The following is a 26,191-nucleotide window of genomic DNA, read 5'->3' on the forward strand; positions in this document are numbered from 1 at the left end:
GGGTGGGGGTGGGGAGGGGGGTTGTTTTATGGGAGGGAGGGAGGGAGGAAGGAGAAAAATGGGGGGGATTAAGGATGGTATGTTTTAAGATAATATGTTTTGTTTAAGTTCCTAATAAAAATTATATCAATATAATTAATATTATATTATATTATATTATATTATATTATATTATATTATATTATATTATATTATATTATATTATATTATATTATATTATATTATATTATATTATATTATAGAATTAGGCATGTTGTATCTCCCTTAGCAAGGCAGGCATTCTGGTCACATGGCAAACTCGCACTGCATCTTCAGTATGGAGTTTGTGCCATCACAACCCAACAATTAAATCAGGGGAGCATCTACAGGATCTGGCGAAGGACGAGAGAGGATGGCCCCTGGCCACGCCGCGGTTTAAATTTCCAGTGGCCATGGCTCCCGTCAGTGCTGATTGGACCACAAGGGCCTCCCATGGGCAGGGCCCCAGCCAGCGCCAGTGACTCAGCTGGGCAGTGGCGAGGAGGGGGCTGATCTCCGCCCCCAGCCGGATCACTGCAGGGCCCAATGCCCGGTCGCAATGCCACCCACCAGAATAGGTGAGTAGACTTACTGGTACACTCCTTTTAAATCTACAGGAAAGGCACATCATAGGGACTTCTCTATCGATCGCATAGAATCACAGAGCAGGAAGAATAAAAACTAGGCATAATTCCGATTCACTTAAAAATTAATTGCAATGGGCTGGTTTAATTTTGTTCACTTAATTATGGCAATAGCTTTACTTTCTTCTGCAGCACTTGATTGTAAACGTAAATCACTATATATTATAGTTAAGACAGTGGGGAGGAAAGGAACTGAACTGAACAGAAAAGAGGGTCAGCTTGCCTGCAGAGGCCACCCGGCAGATGCTCTAAATAACGCCGGTAAGTGGAGTTCATTCAAAGGTGTCATTTATTACCTATTTACAAAAGGCCATTTCTACATATTGAAAAGCTATTTGCTGCTCACAACAAGCCAACCAGTTCTTATTTAAAGCGTCTGTAAGTAAGGAATGGGCTGCCTTGAAAGTTGCTTGGTGGGGTCAGTCCTCCACAACTGATGTGCCTTGACAAACCCAGAGAGCAGAAATTGAGATCTGAAGGAGCTTGTCCATAGTAGCTGAGCTACTATGTGGCTAACCAAGATTTGCAGCCAAAAATGCAAGCTACATTTTTAAAAATGAAGGCACCAGAGACCACTAGCTGAGCTGTCCTAGTGGTTCAGCGAGGAAAGAGCTGCCGGTCAACTCCAAGCCAGGACACTGGATCCATCTCTCTCAGTATTGTCTACCATGACTGGCATTGTCTTTCTAGGGTATGAGGTAGGAGTCACTCCCAGACATGAGAAACTGAATCTGGGACCTTCTGCATAAAAGGCAGATGATCTAATACAGTAGTACCTCAGGTTAAGAACTTAATTCGTTCTGGAGGTCTGTTCTTAACCTGAAACTGTTCTTAACCTGAGGTACCACTTTAGCTAATGGGGCCTCCCGCTGCCGCCGCGCCGCCATTGCATGATTTCTGTTCTCATCCTGAAGCAAAGTTCTTAACCCGAGGTACTATTTCTGGGTTAGCGGAGTCTGTAACCTGAAGTGTCTGTAACTTGAAGCGTCCATAACCCAAGGTACCACTGTACTGAGTTACAGTCCTTCTCCAAACAATGAAGGGTCACAGTGAGCTGTCTTATACTGGTTCATCTAGGTAAATTAAAAGTAAAAGTCCCCTGGACAGTTGAATCCAGTCAAAGACAAGTATGGGGTTGCGGCGCCCATCTCGCTTTCAGGCTGAGGGAGCCAGCGTTTGTCCACAGAAAGCTTTCCAGGTCATGTGGCCAGCAGGACTAAACCGCTTCTGGCGCAATGGAAAACCGTGATGGAAACCAGAGCGCATGGAAACACCGTTTACCTTCCTGCCGGAGCGGTACCTATTGATCTACTTGCACTGGCGTGCTTTCAAACTGCAGGTTGGCAGGAGCTGGGACAGAGCAACGGGAGCTCACTCCTTCATGGGGACTTGAACCACCAACCTTCTGATTGGCAAGCCCAAGAGGCTCAGAGGTTTAGACCACAGCGCCACCCATATCCCTTTTACCTTCCCTTGGTCTATCCTGTGCTAGGTTAAGGATCTAAACAAGGACAGCCCCTATCACTGAAATTTGTTGTGTTATTGCCTTCCTGGAACAGGTATCTCATAAGCTAAAAGTATCTAAAGGACAGAGCTCTAATGATAGATATCTATTTTCCTCCATATGACATGATTATATTTCTTATATGAATATGGAGGCACACTGTTGCTCCGCGCCACCAGAATATGCAAATGCCTGGCTCATCTAAGACTTTGCAGAACCTTTATTCTCAATAATGGATGGAACTCGCAGGTGGAGAAAACTTTTATTTTTACATATCTTTGTTATTTCGCAAAGGGAATCTTTGTATGAGTCAAGGCTCAGTGGTTTAGGCCAGAGCTTCATCCGCGTTCATCTAGACCAGTATTGGCTACACTGACAGGAAGCTCTCCTTGACTTCAGACAAGGTTTTCCTGGAGATGCAAGGGAACCTGGGTCCTGCATTCAAAGCAGACGTTCTCTTCACTAGATATCGTTTGATAACGTCCTTCATTCCTCAATGCTTTGCCGTTATATTCCCAGACAGATCCCCACCTCGTCCCTCATTTTGCAGCCCTGCGGGGTTAAGAGGTAAGGCCTATCCATTGTTGTGCAGCAGCAGCAGCAGCAACAACAAAGTTGTCTGTTTGCGCAGCCGAACAGCTTTGAATGCTCTTTGTTAAAGCACATGGGAAGAAAATGCTCTTCTTAATCCTCACGTGGTTTTCCAAAACTCCTTTGAGACAAAACCGGCTAAGGTGCCCTTGTTCCGGACAGTTTTATTTACAGCTACAGACTGACATTTTGGAAGAATACTGAGTGTCGCAATTAAGGGCTTTGGAGTTTAACCCTGCAGGCAGTTTTAGCTCCCAGTCAGCTCAAACAATAAGCCCAGTCACAAAGCCTTCCCAACCTTCTTCAATAGGCGCTGCCCTGTTTAAACCGGGACGCACACAAAGTCATCCCTTCTTTTAATGAGGCCTGTTCTGTCTCCTTACCCGCCCCCTGGAATCGGAAATTGGACAGGAAGGAAAATAACAATCCGTTAAAATGTGGCTTCTTCATCGTCAAATCTTGGCACACCGCTATCTTAGCTGAAGACAGTGGCACCTAAAAAATGTCACCGAAAGAACCCGCAAATGCGGACGGGGGACGGACGGACCTGAACACCTGTCAGCTCCAGATGAGGAAGAGGATCCTGTTTGTTCAGCTATGCTGCTCACACAACTCTTTCCGACTGAAAAATGGGATTTCGCCCCCTCAACCATTTCACTGCTCCGTTCATTTTTGTTTTTTTAAACCCAGCACTCCTTTTCAGAATTCATTTCTGAAAATCGCATTTGCTTTGTATCTGTTGTGCTCACATTCCCATATTTTTTTTTAAAAAAAAGGTTTCTCTTCGTGCACAGCAACTATTGCATATTTTTCATTATTTCCTGCCTCCCCACCAGGGGTGGAGGAAGGGGGGTGCAGTTGGGGCAGGTTTCACCACTGAGGGGGGTGACAAAATGTCGGGCGGCACTCGCCTGCAGCACGCCTGAGCCACGCGTCTTTCCTGGGAGTGACGCATTGGCTTGGGTGTCCGCAGGCTCTGCGCTGCCCCAAACGCTCTGCCCGCCGCCTCACCCTCAGCTGCAGGGTGGCTGAGTGGGAGGAGGCAGGCAGACTGACTCCTCAGAGGCCCCAGCAGAGAATCCTTTTTTTTTTTTTTTATAAAATTTTTATTGGTTTTACAGATTTTTTAAACACAAACAAACACATAAAAAACCAACAAACACGTATAATTTCATAACATTTTTTCATAAACTTCTTTTCCGGGACTCCCCCATACCCCCCCTTTCTGCATCCCAATGTCCAAAGTATTTTTTAGCAACTTCTAAATATACCTTTCCAACCTCTGTCATCTTAGTTATCTCTATAATCTGACCTTATATCACTGTATCCCTTTGTTCCTGAAAACCACAACACTCTATCATTCATCAAGTTTATAATAGTCCTTAAGATAACTTTTGAATTTTCTCCATTCTTCTTCCGTCTCTTTTCCTTGGTCACGGATTCTGCCTGTCATCTCGGCCAGTGTCATGTAGTCCATCACTTTCATCTGCCATTCTTCCAGAGTGGGTAGATCTTGTGTCTTCCAATACTTTGCGATGAGTATTCTTGCTGCTGTTGTGGCATACATAAAGAAAGTTCTATCCCTCTTTGACACCAATTGGCCGACAATGCCCAAGAGAAAGGCCTCTGGTTTTTTATGGAAAGTACTTTTAAGTACCTTTTTCATTTCATTATAGATCAATTCCCAGAAAGCCTTAATCTTTGGGCATGTCCACCAAAGGTGATAGAAGGTACCTTCAGTCTCCTTACATTTCCAACATTTGTTATCGGGCAAGTGATAAATTTTTGCCAGCTTGGCTGGGGTCATGTACCACCTGTAAACCATTTTCATAATGTTTTCCTTTAAGGCATTACATGCCGTAAATTTAATACCGGTGTTCCATAACCATTCCCAGTCAGCTGACACAATGTTATGACCCACGTCCTGCAGCAGAGAATCCTGCCCCAGCTCACCCTGCCCCCATGGCCGGCTGGCCCCACCTACTGCCCCAGGCGCCCAATCGGCTTGCCCTGCCGCTGCTCCGCACCTCCCACTTCCAGTCTCTTTCTTTCCTAAAGTACAGTCCTGGCTCCCCCGCAAAGAATCCTGGGATGTATAGCTTGTTAAGGATGCTGAGAGCTGTTCATAGAACCCCCATTATTCCCCTTACAGTACAGTACCCAGAGTGGTTCAGTGGCCAATCCCTTCCCCCAGGGAAATTCTGGGAATTGTTGCTGTCATGGTCTGGTGCACGGGTGATCGAAGTCCCGGCAGGGGACGTCAGGACCGGGGGCAAGATGGCGGGGTGGGAGCAGAAACGGGGGTCCAGAAGCCAGGAAGCCAAGAGTCCAAGGGTCAGAGAGCCGGGAGTCAAGAAGTCAAGGGTCCGAGGGTCAGGAAGCAAGGAGTCAAGGAGTCAAACGCAGCAAGGCAGGGAATGTGTTACTGTGGCAAAGAGCCGAAGGGAAATGCTGGCCTTATATCCCTTCCCGGCTCTTGCCACCAGGTGCTGTGAGTTATCAATTGGCCTCACCTGTGCGGCCACGCCTTGCCTCTTCAGAACAAACGTAGGACGGCCCCAGTCCTATTGGTCACAGGGCCTGGCTCCTGCACACACACCTGACAGTTGCTCTGTGTGGAGAATAGGGTTCTCCTACCAACTCTCAATATTCGCTTGATGCAATGGTGCCTAACTTCCCAGCAAACGTCCCTGCAGGCATAATCTAACCTCTGGAAGGGCTGTGGCTCAGTGGAGGAGGAGGTGCTCCTCATGGAGAAAGTCCCAGTTTCAGTTCCTGGAATCTCCAGGTACGGTTGGGAATGTCTGAAATCCTGAGAGCCGCTACCAGTCTGTGTGTCAGGAGTCCAAGTTCCCAGCTTGATAACACAGTAAGCGTAGATAATTAAAAAGGAGGATTTATTGCAAAAACAACCAAATAGCTCCAGACGGCTCTAACAAAGCATCATTACTCAAGATGACCCTTCTCATGAGTCCTTCCGGCGTCGACAGAAGAAATTGAACTTACAACCCTTATATCTCTGGTTTTGCTTCCTATCTATCAGCCCTCCCATTCGCCGACTCCTCAGACTTAGTGGGACAGCCCCAAGCTCTTCCTGCTCCAAGAGGCTGTTATTCGCTCCTGTGTGTCCTTCCGGTGAGCTTTGGTTGTGTTCAAGCCTACTCTCAGCTACAGCCTTATCAGCCAGCCCATCAAGGTCTGGAGGAGCCGCAGTCTGCAGCTGCTGGCTTTCCCCTGTCTGACTAACATCCAAGCCTCCCTGTTCCAAGAGGCTGCTTTCTGCAGTTGGCTGCAAACCTTTCCTTGGAGCTGGCTCATTCATGACACTGTGTGAGCAGAGCTGAGCTAGATGGCTCTATAAGGCCGCTTTCCTATCTTCCTCCCTTCAAAACTTTGTGCAAACAAATCAGGACGAGTGCCCAAGAAACAGGCAATCTGAAAGTGGCCACTATATTTTTAGTTACTTATTGTGCTTATATCCCACCATTTTCCTCCTGCCAAGGAGCTCAGGGTGGCATACACTGGTTCTCCTTTAATCTTCATAGAATCATAGAATCATTGGAGTTGGAAGAGACCACAAGGGCCATCGAGTCCAACCCCCTGCCAAGCAGGAAACACCATCAGAGCACTCCTGACATATGGTTGTCAAGCCTCTGCTTAAAGACCTCCAAAGGAGGAGACTCCACCACACTCCTTGGCAGCAAATTCCACTGTCGAACAGCTCTTACTGTCAGGAAGTTCTTCCTAATGTTTAGGTGGAATCTTCTTTCTTGTAGTTTGGATCCATTGCTCCGTGTCCGCTTCTCTGGAGCAGCAGAAAACAACCTTTCTCCCTCCTCTATGTGACATCCTTTTATATATTTGAACATGGCTATCATATCACCCCTTAACCTCCTCTTCTCCAGGCTAAACATGCCCAGCTCCCTTAGCCGTTCCTCATAAGGCATCGTTTCCAGGCCTTTGACCATTTTGGTTGCCCTCCATCAACCCTGTGAGGTCGGTTAGGCTGAGAGACAGTCACTGGCCCAAGGTCACCCTGTCATGGTCGAGTGAGGATTCGAACCCAGGTCTCCCAGGTTCTAGCCCAACACTTTAACCATTACACCACACAGGCTCTCCAATGCATTTCAAGTCCTGAAATTTCATGTCTTGCCGACATCACCATAAAGTATCCTCCCAATTTTCTGGAATATGAGCGCTCTGGATATCTCATTATATTACAGATGCTAATGTCTTCCAAATCAGGGTCCATTCTGGGGCGTACTAGACTGGGAATCTTTTCATCCTTTGCTCTAAATCCCTCTGCAGCAAAACTGTTTTGTGACAATAAACCCAGGGAGAATAACAGGAGGGAAAGGAATATTTTTCTGCTCTTTTCATGCACTTTTTGTGACTCTCTCTCTCTCTCCGCTCCCCACCCCACCCCCAAAAGAAAATCCACCGTGTTTAGAATGAAAATAAAATTCACACTTTGTATTCAGGCTTGCCTGTGGGCAAAGCAAATCTTTAAAGCCTGGCACTTAGACATAAGCATCCTGCAAAACTGGAGCATGCTGGTTTTAAACGAGCACTGGTGAGCTAGTGTTTTATCCAGCAACTGCCTTGGAAATGTGAGTCCCGAGAGCTTTTCCGGGATGGATCTGCATTCCTAAAGTAGCTCACTATCTGTTGGAAGAGATGGTCTCCCGTCAAAAAATAAAATAACATACATAAAAAATTGGAAGATTAAATTCCTGCTTGGCTCGCTATGCAGATGTCACAGTTTCAAGAGCAAATTTCCAGGCAGAGTTGGGATGGCACTGCTATCTTATTGCTATTTGAGGTAACCAGAATATCCTGCCTTAGGCCATATCTGCACCATACATTTGACTCAGTTTCATACGATTTCAAGCAGCTACGGGAGCCGTAGTTTGTTAAGGGCAATAGAGACCCCTGTTTGCCTGGCAGAAAGACAGCTTTCAAAGTGCTCACTGGAAGGAGAGATCCTGAAGCTGAGGCTCTAATACTTTGGCCACCTCATGAGAAATGAAGACTCCCTGGAAAAGACCCTGATGTTGGGAAAGATGGAGGGCACAAGGAGAAGGGAATGACAGAGGACGAGATGGTTGGACAGTGTTCTCGAAGCTACTAACATGAGTTTGATCAAACTGCGGGAGGCAGTGGAAGACAGGAGTGCCTGGCGTGCTCTGGTCCAGGGGGTCACGAAGAGTCGGGCACGACTAAATGACTAAACAACAATCAATCAATCCCTCTTCCCTGAAGACTCTGAAAACTGCAGGCCCTCCAAGTATCCTTAATTTCCAGGGACAGTCCCAGATTTACAGAAGCCATCCCAGTTTCTGATTTGATCCCGGAATGTCCCACTTTTCCTTAGGACATCCCGATTTTCATTGGAGAAGCGTTGGAGGGTATGGAGTCATGTGACCCCTGAGTCAAGGAAGTAAGCAACTATACAAGCTTTAGAAGACATGTGAAAGCAGCCCTGTATAGGGAAGTATTTAATATTTAATGTTTTAATATATGTTGGAAGCTGCCCAGAGTGGCTGGGGCAACCTAGCTAGATGGGTGGGGTATAAATCAAATAATGATAGATAATGATAATGATAATAGAACAGGGATGTCCAACAAGTCGATCACAATCTACTGGCTGATTGTGGGGCCCCAACCCCCCCCAAAAAGCTCAACAACTCTGGTCAATCCAATGGTGTAGATCACTGCCAGGTTTTTATATAGTGGCAGTAGATTGCAGTCTCTTGGAAGTTGGAAGTGCCTGGAATAGAATATCCACCCACAATGAAGAGGCCTGTTGTGGGGGCACCTGGTTGCACCCCCTCATAAATTTGCACCCGGGGCCATGCCCCACCCCCCACCCCAACTATGCTACTGCCTTGACATGACCACATAACTCTTGTAAGGCTTGTTGTTCTTGAGCAATTCCTTTCGGCAGGCATGTGGCGGCAGAGCAGTTTCTTCTCCCTTCCTCTTTAGTTGTCTCTTATTTGAAGGACAAAGATAATTTTTCGCTGGCCAGAGAACTTCACTGTGGCACAAGATGGATTTGGGGACAGGGGAATCATCTCTGATACCAGAGCGGCTTAGATTTAAACTCCAAAACATGTTCTCCGCTTGCAAGGCTCAACTGGCTTCTTACCCAGGAAGTTGGAGAGGAGTCACTCCAACGAGATTTGCTTTGGTATCCAAAATAGGAGCCAAGCCCAGTTATTTGAATCACAGGACGTGTTAATTAATGAACTGTTGCCACTCAAGAGTCTGTTCATGGCTGAGTTTGGACTGTGATGTGGCAAAAGATCTTGATGGGGTTTTGTTCGTTTGTTTTGAACAGAACAGTGAGGGAGTTTGGGACTGGGGAGAAATTGGATTCCGTTCATGTTTAGAGGTGAATCTACCCAGTGGCGTAGCGTGGGTTGTCAGCACCCGGGGCAAGGCAAGTAATTTGCGCCCCCTAACCCGTGGATTTGCGCCCCCTAACCCGTGGATTTGCGCCCCCTAACCCTAACCCCCAGATGTTGCGCCCGGTGCGGCCGGCCCCCCCTGCACCCCCCACGCTACGCCACTGAATCTACCCCATTCACGCTTTTTAAAACAATATACGTAACAAAACACAGCTATCCTTCCAAATTCACACTTCTAGCAAACCTTGCAATTCAGGGTGAGAAAAGTGTACATAAATTTGCAAGAAATGCAAAGCGTAGATTAGCCAACAGTTGCACAATGTGTAAGTGTGTCTGGCTGTTAACCACAAGGTTGGTGGTCCGAGGCCACACAGGGACAGCTGTGAGCAGATTCCTGCATTGAAGGGGATTGGACTAGGTAGCCCACAGGTACCTTCCTACTCTGCAATTTTATGATTCCATGTAAAATGCACGTTAGGAAGAATAGCAAACAAAAATGCATTGTATTAGGGGAAATGTAAATATTAGAGTGTGCATATTAGGCAGAATTGCATGCAGAAATGTGTGTTTTCTTGTGAAATGCTGTAAAAGCACCTATATACCCTTGCTTTTGACACTTGAAATGTATATCTTTAGGACCCACTTTATTTCTGTGATTTTAAATTCTTTTAAACCATTTTAAATATTGTCTTTAATATTGTGTGGGACTTTAGGTTGAAGAGTGGGTTAATAATAATAATATGAAAAATTAGGAGAAATAGAAAGGCTGATTAGTTTTCATGAGGACTTTTTAAAAAATTGCATATGGATGTGGAAAATCTGCATAACTGAGTTTAAAACAGGGAAAATGAGAAAATCAGGATTCAGCTAGATTGGTAAAGAAGTGTTTTATATGTGTGATATAACACTGTGACACCAGGTGGTGCTGTGGAGTCCCATCTTTCCCCACCGGATTTCCCTGTACAGTGGTACCTCTGGTTACAAACTTAATTCGTTCCGGAGGTCCGTTCTTAACCTGAAACTGTTCTTAACCTGAGGTACCAATTTAGCTAATGGGGCCTCCCGCTGCCGCTGACACGATTTCTGTTCTCATCCTGAGGTAAAGTACTTAACTCGAGGTACTATTTCTGGGTTAGCGGAGTCTGTAACCTGAAATGTTTGTAACCGAGGTGTTTGTAACCCGAGGTACCACTGTATGTGTTTATAATGTGTTTAACTGAAACACTTCTAGAATTAGCCTCAGAGAAACTGAGACTGAGCAATTTGCCCATCCCTACAGTGTGTCCCTTTAAAAAAGAGGCTCTTTCTCTCCTTCAGTTTTGAGACCATCCAGTCTCTTATCCCTATTGCTTCCCCTTTCCCCAGAAATTTAAGGTATTTATGAGCTATTGACCAGATGGTGGGTTTGTTGGGGAGAGGAGTCGTAAGTAGCACGACAAGATGTAAAAGAAAGTTTTTACCTTTATGAGTTGTTTAAAACAAGGGGTATTTGGGGGTACAGCAGCTTGTAACTGCAAAAATAGAAAACCCTGCCTATTGTCTAATCTTTTGCATTATCCCATCACCCCCAGATCTCAGTAGATCCTCTTAAGTGATGGATTTGTAGTATGTGTTTTGATAAAAGTCATCTCATCCACAGGTAGAGGCAGTTTTCTCAGTACAGTCGTACCTTGGTTTTTTAACAGCTTAGCTCTTGAACGTTTTGGCTCCTGAACGCCGCAAACCCAGAAGTGACTGTTTGCGAACTAATTTTGGAAGCTGACTATCCAATGGGGCTTCCTGCAGCCAATCAGAAGCCATGCTTTGGTTTCCGAATGTTTTGGAAGTCGAAAGGACACCCGGAACGGATTCCGTTCAAATTCCAAGGTACGACTGTATTGTTTGTAAATGTTTTCATCTGCGCTCTGTTTATGTTCTGGACGGTGCCGGATTCATGTATAAGCTAAACAAGCTATAGCTTAGGGCCCCACTCTCTTGGGGGCCCTAAAAAAAATTAAAGGAAAAAAATACTGGATGTACATTTCCAAAATATAAGATAAAAATAAATAAATAAAACCTACATACAGTTAGAGCTTAATAATTATTTCACTATTAATATACTTCTTCTTAAATGTATTTTCACTATTAATATACTTCTTCTTAATTGTATTTCACTATTAATATACTTCTTCTTAACTGTATTTCAGTTCAACAATTACTTTGATAAAATACATATTTTGTTATGTGCAAATGGCTTTAGATACCTATTAGGTCCATCAATTGCCATAGGGCATATACTCAACACAAAAAACAGCGAAATTTGTTGCTGACAAAGGACAGCTGAACATATAAAGGGCCCCATTACCTTCAGTAGCTTAGGGCCTCATCAAACCTAAATCTGGCCTGGTTCTGGAGCCAGTCCACACAATGCTGGTCTCCCAAGTTAGAGTTCAGTGACATGGGCGTAGACTGAAAAGACTCTTTGTTTGCCAGTCACTTGGCCAAATGCCTATCTTGTCAAGGGCATGTAAGTTATGGCTTATCCAAGTCTAGAATCACCAGGGACAGAATCTGCTGGAAACCTCCAGTGTAAAAGAGATGGAGTTAAGATAAGAGAGAGATATCAGGGAGAACATATCAGGCTGAGGGGATTTTTGGAATTCCATAAATTCCAGTGGTGGGACACAGATAGCTCAACTGTTCCCAACCTCAAATCTAAGCATTTGGATGTCTAGGGAAATCAAAAATCCCTAGCTTTCCTTTACAAAAAGAGAGAGAGTGATAGTAAATTTCCAGCATTTTAAAACAGTTTTTATTGCTTTCCTGCATTTGTAGAATTTGGGATATGAGGGAAATGTAGACACTATTACAGTGGTACTTCGGGTTAAGTACTTAATTTGTTCCGGAGGTCCGAGTTTGTTTTTCTCTCCTTGTGCTCCGGCTAGACAGACAGGGTGCAAAAGGAATGAGCTCAATCACAAGGTAGCATCAAAGCAAAGTACCGTATTTTTTGCACCATAACACTCACTTTTTTCCTCCTAAAAAGTAAGGGGAAATGTCTGTGCGTGTTATGGAGGGAATGCCTACAGGTGGCATGCCTACGGATTTTCCTCCTCTAAAAACTACGGGCGTGTTATGGTCGGGTGCGTGTTATAGAGCGAAAAATACGGGTACGTATGCATTTATCTCGGGAGATAAGAACATAAGCAGAGCCCATTGGATCAGGCCAACTGCCCATTGAGTCCAGCATCCTGTTGAACCAGTACGTTTTCGAGCACAATTCAAAGTGTTGGTGCTGACATAAACAGCCTCTGTCCTGTATACCTGAAGGAGCGTCTCCACCCCCGTCGTTCAGCCCGGACACTGAGATCCAGCGCCGAGGGCCTTCTGGCAGTTCCCTCACCACGAGAAGTGAGGTTACAGGGAACCAGGCAGAGGGCCTTCTCAGTAGTGCTGCCCGGCCTGTGGAGCGCCCTCCCTTCAGATGTGAAGGAAACAAGCAGCTATCTTATCTTTAAAATACAGTGGTACCTCGGGTTAAGTACTTAATTCGTTCTGGAGGTCTGTTCTTAACCTGAAACTGTTCTTAACCTGAAGCACCACTTTAGCTAACGGGGCCTCCTGCTGCTGCCACGCTGCTGGAGCACGATTTCTGTTCTCATCCTGAAGCAAAGTTCTTAATCTGAAGCACTATTTCTGGGTTAGCGGAGGCTGTGTCCTGAAGCTTATGTAACCCGAGGTACCACTGTACATCTGAAGGCAGCCCTGTTTAGGGAAGTTTTTAATACTTAATGCTGTATTGTTTTTAACACTTGATTGGGAACCGCCTAGAGTGGCTAGGGAAACTCAGCCAGATGGGTGGGGTATAAATATATTATTATTATTATTATTATTATTATTATTATTATTATTATTATTATTATCACCAGATTCCCACGGGAAGCGTGCAAACAAGAGCCGAGCCCGAGAACTTAGTGGTGCTTCTGTTACCAATGGTAATACCAAACAAGGAAATAAATAAAGAGAAACATACTTACTCTACTCTATATCTCTGAAGAGGATATACTTAGGGGGCAAGTCTGTGATGAGCTGCAACAGGATGAGCAGCTCAGGGGCAGCGGATCTCTGGCTCAACTAGCATTCAGTCTCCAAACCCAGCTACCACATTGCAACATGCTCAGCAAGCTGGGGTTAGTGTAAGTCCCCCAAAAGGGCTATTTTGGAGGCATGGTGAGGGCAGATTTAGCCTGGATCTGAAGTCAGTTCAGCTCGGACACATGACCTGGCAACCCAGCAAAGAAGACTGTTTTACAGGCTCGTTTCCCCTCTGTTGTGCTTAGGTAAAGCTGCACACCACTGCTTGATGGGGTCTGGCTCTAACGTCACTTCGCACCAGTTTAATTTACACAGGCCTGCTTTAGGGCAGTTTCTTGGCATAGGATTGCTCCCTTGGTCTAGCTAAAAAGGTAAAGGACCCCTGGATAGTTAAGTCCAGTCAAAGGCGACTATGGGGTTGCAGCGCTCACCTCGCTTTCAGGCTGAGGGAGCCGGCATTTGTCCACAGACAGCTTTCCAGGTCGTGTGCCTAGCATGAATAAACCACTTCTGGTGCAACGGAACACCGTGACGGAAACCAGAGCGCACAGAAACGTTGTTTACCTTCCCGCCGCAGTGGTACCTATTCATCTACTTTCACTTTGATGTGCAAGGTTGGTAGGAGCTGGGACAGAGCAACAGGAGTTCACCCCGTCGTGGGGATTCAAACCGCCGACTTTCCGATTCACAAGCCCAAGAGGCTCAGTGGTTTAAACCATAGCGCCACCCGTATCCCTTTTACCAGGGGTCAGCAACCATGGGCCAGAAGTAGCCTGCAGAGTTAGTTTGACTGGCTCACGAGCTGCCCCCGAACTCAGTTGCCCGCTTGCACAATGCGCTAAACCGGCGCAGGGACCCACTTCCCCAGTGCCGGAAATCTCGGGCCCACACACGCAGGACCGATCCCACCCAGGAAAGATAAACCTTGCTGACCCCTGCTTTTACAGTGGTACCTCGGGTTAAGAAATTCGTTCTGGACGTCTGTTCTTAACCTGAAACTATTCTTAACCTGAGGTACCACTTTAGCTAATGGGGCCTCCCGCTGCCACTGCAACGCCGCCACGCAATTTCTGTTCTCATCCTGAAGCAAAGTTCTTAACCCAAGGTACTATTTCTGGGTGAGCAGAGTCTGTAACCTGAAGCGTCTGTAACCCGAGGTACCATTGTACCTTCCCTTGGTCTATGCTAGGTTAAGGATCTAAACAAGCACAGCCCCTATTCCTGTTGCAGCGGTACCTATTGATCTACTTGCACTGGCGTGCTTTCAAACTGCAGGTTGGCAGGAGCTGGGACAGAGCAACGGGAGCTCACTCCTTCATGGGGACTTGAACCACCAACCTTCTGATTGGCAAGCCCAAGAGGCTCAGAGGTTTAGACCACAGTGCCACCCACGTCCCTTTTACCTTCCCTTAGTCTATCCTGTGCTAGGTTAAGGGTCTAAACAAGGACAGCCCCTATCACTGAAATTTGTTGTTTTATTGCCTTCCTGGAACAGGTATCTCATAAGCTAGAAGTGTCTAAAGGACAGAGCCTTAATGATAGATATACATTTTCCCCCTATATGACATGATTTTATTTCTTATATGAATATGGAGGCACATTGTTGCTCCGCGCCACCAGGATATGCAAATGCCTGGCTCATCTAAGACTTTGCAGAACCTTTATTCTCAATAATGGATGGAACTCGCAGGTGGAGAAGACTTTCATTTCTACATATCTTTGTTATTTCGCAAAGGGAATCTTTGTATGAGTCAATACTTTATTATTCCTTTGGAGCGGAGCCACTCCTTTGTACTTTCATCCTTCCAGGCTGTGACACTCTAAGGTTTACATTTTTTTTATCCGTAGTTTTCTCTCTTTTTGTTGTGCTTGCACTTCTTGGCAAAATCAATAAAATATTTAATTTTTAAAAAATTGTTTACTTAGAACTTAAACCCCTCATTTGGCAGCAGCTGAGGGGTGGGCGGGAAGAAGGATACAGACTTAACTGCTACCTTGCCTCCTAAATCTGTAAGCTGAATTAAGGAGCTGTGCTGGTGATAATTTAGAATGCAACCTTGATCCGGGAAGAAAAACAAGACTCTCTTTTTTTGCTTCCTTTCCTGCGTTAATGACATAAGATTCAAAATGCAGTGCTCAGCATTGCTGGAGCAAATGCCCCGAGTCTCTCTGGATCAACAGAATCTTTGCAAATAAAACACACCTTGCATTTGAGACGCATTTAAGACCCTCCTTACCTGCCGCTCCTGGCATTCCAGAAACACCTCAAAGAGCTTTCGCTTTTCCCAAAGCACCTTCGGAACATATGAGCAAGAGACGCCGCAAGAGACTGGTTGGGATTACGAAATGCCGGTGACTACTACAATCTCCTAACAGGGAATTTTCCCCTACCTTTCTCCACCTGCCGCTGACATCATGCCTGCCAACAGACATGTGTAAAAACAAAAAACAAAAAAAAGCACACCCTACCAAATGAATCGTTTGCAAATTCTTTCCTTTGTCAGTCATGTTTCACCCTTTGCCCCGTCTAGTCTAGGAATCAAAGTGAAGCCGACGTGAGGGTGGCTCTATGACCCAGCGTCCAGCGCACACTCTTGCAGATTCTGAAATCCACATTCTGAGGCCTCCAGAATGCAGGGTAATTATTATTATTATTATTATTATTATTATTATTATTATTATTATTTAATTATACCCGCCCATCTTGCTGGGTTTCCCCAGCCACTCTGGGCAGCTCCCAATGGAATATTAAAAATAGAATCAAACATTTAAAACTTCCCTAAACAGGGCTGCCTTCAGATATCTTCTAAGCGTCAGATAGTTGTTTATGTCTTTGACATCTGATGGGCGGGCATTCCACAGGGCGGGCGCCACCACTGAGAAGGCCCTCTGCCTGGTTCCCTGTAACCTCACTTCTCGCAGTGAGGGAACTGCCAGAAGGACCTCAGAGCTGGACTTCAGTGTCCGGGCTGAATGACAGGGGGTGGAGACGCTCCTTCATGTATACTGGGCTGAAGCTGTTTAGGGCTTTAAAGGTCATCACCAACACTTTGAATGGTGCTTGGAAATGTACCAGGAGCCAATGTATGCTTTCCCCCTGCACAGTTCCTCCAGCTCAATTTGCCCCTCCACCACAGCTGCTATCAGCAGCAGAGAGGAAAGCCTAAGAGACACAATAGGGGGTCCTGGGTGTTGTTTTTCCTCCTCTCCTCTTAAACCAGGGGGATGGAGCAGGGTTGGGGAGGATTGACACCCAATCCACCGGAGCCTACCTCTGATCTAAATCTCTACCCAACCGCCTTTTTGCTTTCAGCCAGCCAGCACAGATCCCCTGCCTCGTGTGCCGTTTAGCCCTGAGTAGCTTGTTCTGGACTTCATTGCTTCTGCAGCGCTCAAGTTACGTTTTTGGCCCCGGATAACAAGAGTTTGACAGATAAGGTTAAGAACAGGCCCGTGCTTGTGCCTAAGGAACCAATCTAAATTCTCGTCTCCAAGAGCTGCGCTGGGTCACTCAATATGTTCTTTCAGTATTAAACCGGACAGTAAAAGATAACAGCAACAAGCCTCCCTAGAAAAGGAGGAAATTAGGAGCTGGGAGTCAAGAAATCCATCACTAAGTGTTCGCTCAGGTTGCTGGAGTGGAAATCATGCTCCTCTCAATTGGATCAGTGTTTGTTTCATCCGTGTGTGTGTGTGTGTGTGAGAGAGAGAGAGAGAGAGAGAGAGAGAGAGAGAGAGAGATGCAGTTGTATTCCAAGCTAAGCTGGAAAGCCAGATCGAGGCAAGAATGCTTTTCATTCGAGAATAAACTGAAGTCTTATCAAAGAGGCACTGCAGAGGTGCCCTACAGGAATTTTAAAATCATGGAGTGAGAAACCTCAGAGCTGGAGGGGTGGGGAGATCATAGATGTGCCCCCGCCCAGGTCTCTCTACCTGGCCCTTGAAATTATCCCTAGGCCACACCTCAAGTGTCCCACCTCCTGGCCTGGAATGTGTCCTTAACTGTGATCATGCCCCTTGCTTGCCTGGATGGAGGGCAGAGAGGGGTGTGTTGAAGCTAGAAGACTCCACAAAGGCAAATACCGTATTTTTTGCTGATCAGAAGGTCGGCGGTTCAAATTCCCACGCCGGGGTGAGCTCCCGTTGATCGGTCCCTGCTCCTACAGTTCAAAAGCACATCAGAGTGCAAGTAGATACAGTGGTGCCCCGCAAGACGAATGCCTCGCAAGACGGAAAACTCGCTAGACGAAAGAGTTTTCCGTTTTGGAGGTGCTTCGCAAAACGAATTTCCTATGGGCTTGCTTCGCAAGACAACAATGTCTTGCGAGTTCCTGCTGGTCCCCCCCCCCTTTTTCTAAGCCGCTAAGCCTCTTATCAGCTGATCCGATCAGCAGATAAGCCGCTAAAAGCAGCTAAAAGCGCTAATCCGCTAATCCGTCAATGGGCTTGCTTTGCAAGACGAAAAAACCGCTAGACGAAGAGAATCACAGAACGGATTCTTTTCGTCTTGCGAGGCACCACTGTAAATAGGTAGGAAGATAAACGGCATTTCCGTGCACTGCTCTGGTTTGCCAGAAGCGGCTTAGTCATGCTGGCCACATGACCTGGAAGCTGTACATCGGCTCCCTCGGCCAATAAAGTGAGATGAGCGCCGCAACCCCAGAGTCGGCCACGACTGGACCTAATGGTCAGGGGTCCTTTTACCTTTACTTTTACATTCTGCATGTGAAAATGGATTTAGATACCTGTTAGGTCCATCAATTACCATAGAGCATATATTCGACACAAAAAACAGCGACAATTTGCTGTTGACAAAGGACAGCTGGACATATAAAGGGCCCCGTTACCTTCAGTATCTTAGGGCCTCATCAAACCTAAATCCGGCCCTCTCTGCATGCAAAGCTGATGTTCTACCACTGAGCTACATCTCCTTCCCTGAGGCTAGACTTGTCTGAACGGGAGCTTCAACATAAACAAGCTTGACCTTCTCTGAGATGCCCCCCCCCCCCCCGTTTGCCGCTTCTGTAAACTTCCTTCACCGAGCATGTAGGTTAGCACCGCAGCGTGTTATCTGGGGCTTGAATTCTTTCACTAAGGGCCTGTGGCCTTTCACCTTTCCTTTTAAGAAGGGGCTGGTTATCAAAGCAGAATGGCAGTCAAGTCCAGATACGCAGCCCCTTAAGTTGGGGTGAATCATCAACAGGTTGGGACAGAACAAGGAAGAGAAAACAAGCAGTGGGATAGGAGTTGGATGGGATTACAAAAGCCAGGAATGCGGGGGAGGGGGGGTGCAAAGGAGAAAAGAATAAGTTAAACATGCATGTGTTTCCTGGTAGGGTTGCCAGAGGAAGACTATGAGACTCAAAGGGCTTTCAGACTGCTGCTGTTTTCAGGTGGGGTTCAATCGCATACGGTGGTACCTTGGGTTAAGAACTTAATTCATTCTGTAGGTCTGTTCTTAACCTGAAACTGTTCTTAACCTGAGGTACCATTTTAACTAATGGGGCCTCCCACTATCGCCGTGCCGCCGCCGCACGATTTCTGTTCTCATCCTGAAGCAAAGCTCTTAACCCGAGGTACTATTTAGCGGAGTCTGTAACCTGAAGCATCTGTAACCTGAGGTACCACTGTACTGGCAAATTCAGGTGGAACAATTGCAGTTGATTGCAAGGTCCTGAACCTGTGCATAGACACAAACCCACATAGAGAACATTTTGCAATGGAAAGTGACTGGAAAATACAGTGCAAAGTGTGGTATAAGGCTTAATTTGACACAACATCATCTGACCTCCCTGCAAAGAAACCAGAAGGAACGCTCCCAAAATAGCCAACGTCATCTAATATCCCTACAAACAAATTAGGGCGGGTGCTCAGTAAACAAGTCGACCTCATCTAATCTCCCTGCAAACAGATTAGGATGAGTGCTCGACGGATAGCCAACGTCGTCTGATCTCTTTGCAAGCAAATTTGGACGAATGATGAATACACAGATTTTTTGGAAGCATCCTTCGGGAGCACAGAACCCCCATGTCAAACCTACGCAGCCCATAAGGAAATCCGAAAGGGTAACTGGTCATTCTGTTTAAGATTACCAACAAGAACCTTGAAACAGATCCATTGTCAGTACTATAGAAACAGAGACCTGCTCCTGCTGTAACAGGACAAACCTGCTCTCCACAATCTAGCACTGTCATTCTTTATCTGTTATTATCTTTCAAGACACGTCAAACCTCATGGGCATATTTAATTTGTACACATTCTCTCTCTCTTTCTCTCTCTGGATCCATAATATTTTGCAGAGTGCTGCAGTTTGTCCAAGTGCGTTAAACCTGCTTGGTCTGTTGGCTGGACGAAAAGCCCCTTTTTGCTGACTTTATGAAATCATTTCAACAGCTATCGTTGGGCAACTAATAATTTCCACAGTTAAAGTGCTCCTGGATGTAGGGATATAATAAACCTGTAACTGCAGCTTAGCAAACATTTCAGTGCACAGTCTGCATGCAGATTTCACAGAGACAGAGTGATAGCCCACGGGAAGCTGGATTCCACTGAAATCAACAGATTAAGTCCGTTGGATATAGACACTGAATTATATCCATTGGATATCACATACAGATCACACACAAAAGAAAATGGTATCTTTACAACATGAGCATACTAAATTGGGTTGTAGCCACCTGAATTCTACACAGTGAGTAGACCCACTGGAATGAATGGATCTAAGTTAAGCACACTCATTAATTCTAGTGGGTCTACTCTACTGGATACAACCCAGGATTAGTATTTTTCCAGAATGTTTTAATTGTAGCCCATTTCCCCCCACCGTGCATCTTACTTTTGAGAAACTTTTGTTGAAAAACAGCATATGAAACATTCTAAATACATAAATGCTTGTAAATATCTTTTCAGTTAAACAGGAGATCTTACAGTAACAAAAGACGCACGGATGCATGCAATGTGTCAGAACTGTCTGGGAAACAATAACAGTAATAACTGTTAAATATTTATATATTGCCATTTCCCTGATGGCTCAAAACGTTTCAACACTCAGTAATTTTTTTTTTTTACAAAGCTCATATGAAAATCTCATATTGCTGATGGGGGTGGGAGGGAGACTGGGGTTGTGATTTAGTGGGTTCTGGAGTGAGCTAGCATTTGAATTCAGGACCTTCAGCCCGGTGCTTATAATACGCTTAAAAACTGCTAAGCTAGGAAAGGAGAAGACTTTGACTAGTGGATGGTACAACCCACCTGTCATCATTATGACATCAAGTGACTGACATGTGGGCTGCCCCAACCACCTGTCAAAATCCCTTGTGCAGCACCGGAAAGCCAACTAGTTGTCAAACATTTCGGAACCATAGGGCAAGAGCTTCGCCACTGCCCAAGCATAAGGGTGGCAAAGCTATTTTCTTCAGGATTCGTCTGCATGGCCAAGTTTCCCAATGTGCCAATCCAGTGGCATCTCAACCTGCCCCACATCACGTATGACATCAGCTGTGGGGCAGGTGGACATGGTTTTGGGAAAACAGTCTTGTGAGCCATACTGGAACCAGGTCGAAAGTTCCCACACCCCTGCGCTAGGCTATTTATTTATTTGGTACATAAATTTCCTACCCTTCACCAAAGGCATACCCTCCAACATTTCTCTGATGAAAAGATGGACATCCTATGGTTTTCCCAGTAGTGATGTATGGAAGTGAGAGCGGGACCATAAAGAAAGCTGATTGCCAAAGAATTGATGCTCTTGAATTATGGTGCTGGAGGAGACTCTTGAGAGTCCCATGGACTGCAAGAAGATCAAACCTCTCCATTCTGAAGGAAATCAGCCCTGAGTGCTCACTGGAAAGACAGATCCTAAAGCTGAGACTCCAATACTTTGGCCACCTCATGAGAAGAGAAGACTCCCTGGAAAAGACCCTGATGTTGGGAAAGATGGAGGGCACAAGGAGAAGGGGACGACAGAGGACGAGATGGTTGGACAGTGCTCTCAAAGCTACCAACATGAGTTTGACCAAACAGCGGGAGGCAGTGGAAGACAGGGGTGCCTGGTGTGCTCTGGTCCATGGGGTCACAAAGAGTCAGACATGATTAAACAACAACAATTCCATAATAATAATTTGACTACTTATACCCCTGTCCATCTGACTGGGTTGTCCCAGCCAACTCTGAGTAGCTTCCAACATATTTAAAAACATAATAAAACATTAAGCATTAAAAAAACCCACTTCCCTATACAGGGCTGCCTTCAGATGGCTCTGGAGTCATAAACCTTTCAACATATCTCCCATGAAAATAGGAACATCCTTAGGAAATGCGGGACATTCTGGGATCAAATCAGAAACAGGGACAGGTTCTAGGAATGCGGTATTGTCCCTGGAAAAGCGGGATACTTGGAAGGTCTGCAAAGGCCCCGGCGAGTTATAGCTTAATAAACGAATCACTGTAACAACATTACAGCAATAAATCCATTAACAGATGAACAACAATAAGGTCACTTCCAAAAGGTGTGCCTTTCCATGGCTTCTGAAAATCATTAAACTTGGAGACACCACCAAGACCAGCCCATCTAGATCAGCTCTGAGCAACTGAAGCCTGAAGAAGACCCTATTCGTGATAAGGTTGTTTGTGTGAGAATCCCACGACCCTCGACTGAAATCCAAAGCTTAATTTGGCAAGATATTCTAATGGCCCATGTTTGAGATATCTCATCTGCTTTCCATCCATAATCTGCTGTGCCTGTAGTGGTACTGAGGGACAAGTCCCCTTGGGAACGGAAGAGAGCAAAAATGCAAATATAGACTGAAAGTGATATCGCAACACCAAGGCCTATTAGCATTCCCACACTCGCCTTGTTATCTTGGCCCCATCAGGAAATATGATAAACAAGAACCAAGGAGCTTGCATATTACAATAGTGGCTGGTGTGTCTTGTGTCAGGTGGGGGAAAACTTGGCTGCAACCCAGAAATCCACCACAAATGGGCTGCACAAATTCTTTTTCGTTTTACTGAAAGGCATTGAACACGGCCTAGACTTTTTTTCCCTGTTCCAATCCATTGGGTTAAAAATTCACCAATGGCTATTTACAAAATAGGCTTCATAATCCACTTGTGTATGAGTATTACAGAGGAGACCTTTTTTTTTTAAGCAAGGAAAAAAGCAATTAACTTTGAAGAATAGGCGGTAAAACATTTCCCTGATCTGCACTGTCAAATACTGCAAAACAGAATTCAGAAGGAGGTTGATTATCCTTCCTGTCATCAGAATCAGTTTCTTGCTGAGAGACAGCAGCGGAAACGACTGAAATGGTGATTAATTCGCTGTTACTCCTAGGTGCTGTCTACTTTTTCATGTATGGCACCACCGAAACTGAATTAAGCACAGAGAAGAACTGACGCCAGGCACCTCTGTGACAGGGAGGGGACACCGCTCAGTGGTACGGGAAATAGGATCATAAAATTGACAAGTTGGAAGGGTCCCCAAGGGTCATCTTGTAAGGAGCTTGTCCTACACTCGAGTAGGACCCTGGCAGAGACACATGCCCGACTGGCATGTTCTCTCCCTCCTGGTCGATTGTTCAGGAACTTCAAAAGCTTTCTTCAGCCTGAACATTACAGTGATCAATGCCAACAGACATTGTCACACTTAGGGATCCACAGAGTCTTTGCAGCTTGCATAACAAACCTCAGCAACTCAGCATTTTAGCTAATCTACTTTATTTACATATAAACACACACGGAGAACTGCAACATGGCTCCCTCTCTCTCTAGCATCAGACAGCAAAGAAAAAGAACCAAGAAAAATAGTCCCACTTCACGGAACACAGTAACACAAATATCCTGTCTCCGTCACTTCCCACTCTGTGGAGTCAAAACATACACCGTCCTGTGATAGACAAAAATCCCATGACTGCAATCATGGAGCAGGAATTCTAACACATCTAGTCCAACACTCTGCAATGCAGGAATCTCAACTAAAGTGTACATGGCAAGTGGCCATCCAACCTCTGCTTAAAAACCTCCAAGGAAGGAGAGTTGATCAACTCCTGAAGAAGTCTGTTTCACCGGTGAACAGCTCCTACCATCAGAAAGTTCCTCCTGATGTTTAGCTGGAATCTCCTTTTTAGTAATCTGAATCCACTGTTTCAGATCCTATCCTCTGGAAGCTGGCTCCATCTTCTATGTGGCAGCCCTTCAGATATTTGAAGATGGTTATCATATCAGTGCTTCTCTTCTCCAAGCTAAACATACCCAACTCCCTCAACCGTTCCTCATAAGGCTTGGTTTCCAGACCCTTGATCATCTTGGTTGCCCTCCTCTGCACACGTTCCAGTTTGTCGATATCCTTCTTAAATTGTGGTGCCCAGAACTGGACGCAGGACTCCAGGTGTGGTCTGACCAGTGCAGAATAGAGCAAGACGATGACTTCCCTTCATCAACACTATACTTCTATTGAAGCAGCCCAGAACTGCATTAGTTTTTGCTGCTGCTTCATCACACTCCTGTGGTCTACATGACTGGTATGCAGAAAGTTCCAGGTTTAATTCTCAGTTGAAAGGATCTGATAGCAGGTAAAGGAAGAATATGCTTTCCCCAAGATTCTATCGAGTTTGCATTTAAAAGCAAACCTACCCAATTCGCCCTTTCTAAAGCAATACATGAACCAAAACACAGCCATCCTTGAAATTCACTCTTCTCCAAACTTTGAAGTGCAATTCTCCACCCAAGCAAACATGCATTTTACTAGGATAAAGTGTGCATGAAAAAATGCATGCAAAAAGAAAGAGCCTTATTTCAGGGGAAACTGCATTGCAAAAGTGTGTATGTTAGGCTAACCTGTGTGCAAAACATGCAGAAATCCACACTAAAAGGCTGGCGAATTTTCACGGGGCCTCTTTAAAAAATAATTTTTAAAAAGCTCACAGACACATGTGGAAATGTGGAGAACCAACAGATTAGCCCATCCCTAATGCTGACTTAGGGATGTGGGTGGTGCTGCGGGTTAAACCACAGAGCCTAGGATTTGCCGATCAGAAGGTCGGCGGTTCAAATCCCCGCAACGGGGTGAGCTCCTGTTGCTTGGTCCCTGCTCCTGCCAACCTAGCACTTCGAAAGCACGTCAAAGTGCAAGTAGATAAATAGGTACCACTCTGGCGGGAAGGTAAACGGCGTTTCCATGCGCTGCTCTGGTTTGCCAGAAGCGGCTTAATCTTGCTGGCCACATGACCCGGAAGCTGCACGCTGGCTCCCTCGGCCAATAAAGCAAGATGTGCGCCGCAACCCCAGAGTCGGCCACGACTGGACCTAATGGTCAGGGGTCCCTTTACCTTTATCTTTAAAGTGGGGTTGTGGTGCTTCAAATGTTCATTGTGAATGTGGCCTGACTTTACCTTTACCTTTACTGCTGACTTGGCTACTGGGAAAGAGGAACGGAATGGAGTATCCTGGAAAAGAGCATGGCTGGCTGGCATCCTAAACAGGAACCCTGAACACTGCAGCATTTTGCCTCAGCCCCTCCCCCCCTTGCACCTTATTAAACTCTGAATTCTATGCATTCTCAAACTCCCAGCCATCCTCCCCGGTCGCTGGTGTGTAAGCCAAAAGGAGTATTTTTGGTCTGCTGTAGCACGTGGCAGCAGAACAGCCTGTGACATCACTTCCAGAACCATCCATCTCATTCAGGGGATGCCTCTATAGTCACCAGACATTCATCACGTCAGCTGGCAGCCTCCAAGGCTCCTTTCATTTCCCGAAGAAGGAGCTTCCCTTCATCGATCGTGCTGTGTCAGGCCAGGCGGGGGGCTGAGAGAATTGCTGACTGGCTGGAGCTAACTTCCACCACTCACCCTCTCCCCTCACTCCCTGGAAATGTTGCTCGCAAATTAAAAACATAAAACATGGGTGGGATTCATCTACCGCCTGTGGGCTCGGGGGGTCTTGCCTAATACTTTGCTTGGGCTGCAGATTTCGGCTTTGTTTTCTGGGGTTTTTAATTCTTCCTCCGTGGCTCCGAGGATTGTCTCAAAGAGCGAAGAGATGCGAGGATAAAACCAAGCAAATCCAAACAGATCAACACTTTGGGGGTTGTTGCTGTTGTGCGAAGGAACAGCAAGAGTCCTAGGGCTGCCAATTGCTTTGTTTTGTAAAAAAATAAAGTTGTGCCTCTCCTCTCCTTTCTGGCAACGGTTTAATGCAGATGATATTTGTGAAACAGTGATTTCGGGAGGCACTGGAATTCAGTAGCAGAACAGCTGCTGTGCTTGTAGAAGGGCTACAAGAACCTTTCATCTGGCACCTTTATTATACAGCTTTTGGGCAAATACTGAAGAAGCACATCTTTACTCTGGCTTTTTGGCACTCAAAGTCCCACCAAATTTTAGGTCCCACCTTGTTTTTGTAATATTACGTTGTTTAAAACTGTTTTTATTTTTAATGTTGTGTTTCAATGGTTGTAAACCGCCCTGGGGTCTTGGGGTGAAAGGTGGATTATACATTGGAATACTGTTGTTATTATTCCTGGCATTTCCAGTTAAAATTGAATCAGTTTGCTGATGATAGGAGACCTGCTACCTGACACCCTGGAGAGTCGCTGACAGTCAAGTCGACAATATTGTGCTTCGTTCAGCATTCCCCATCCTGGTGCCCTCTAGAAGTTTTGGAGTACGGCTCCCATCAGTCCTTAAGCTCAGTGGTAGAACATGTGCTTTGCATGCAGAAGGTGCCAGTTTTGATTCCTGGCATCTCAAGATTGTTTTGGCACCTGGACTGATTATCTGTGCTTGGCCTTGGCTTGATTTGGACAGTCCTGCACTTTCATCCCAGCCCTTATTGGTGCGAGTTTTGAGTAGGACTCATGCAGCATCCCTGCGTTGGTATCCTGTCCGCCAAGGGCACCAACTGGAACATGACATAATTGTCTCCTCTTTGTCATGCCGAACGAAAGGGTG

General features: G+C 45.7%; 1 protein-coding gene across 40 annotated transcripts in view; it reads right to left on the minus strand.

Annotated features, from left to right (window-relative positions):
- Positions 1-26,191, minus strand: part of ARVCF (ARVCF delta catenin family member) — a 608,790-nt gene that overhangs the window by 182,047 nt on the left and 400,552 nt on the right. For 2 of the 40 annotated variants that reach the window (XM_083479010.1, XM_083479018.1), the window contains exon 1: positions 15,482-15,570. The exons of 37 other annotated variants lie outside the window; for them this stretch is intronic. The gene's annotated coding sequence lies outside the window, so the exon portion shown is untranslated. Of the gene's footprint in view, positions 1-15,481; positions 15,675-26,191 lie in introns of those variants that run through there. One more of the 40 variants, XM_083479022.1, reaches the window with a different exon arrangement.

Source organism: Podarcis liolepis (genome assembly GCF_965112155.1).
Source record: "Podarcis liolepis genome assembly, chromosome: 15".
Taxonomy (NCBI): domain Eukaryota; kingdom Metazoa; phylum Chordata; class Lepidosauria; order Squamata; family Lacertidae; genus Podarcis; species Podarcis liolepis.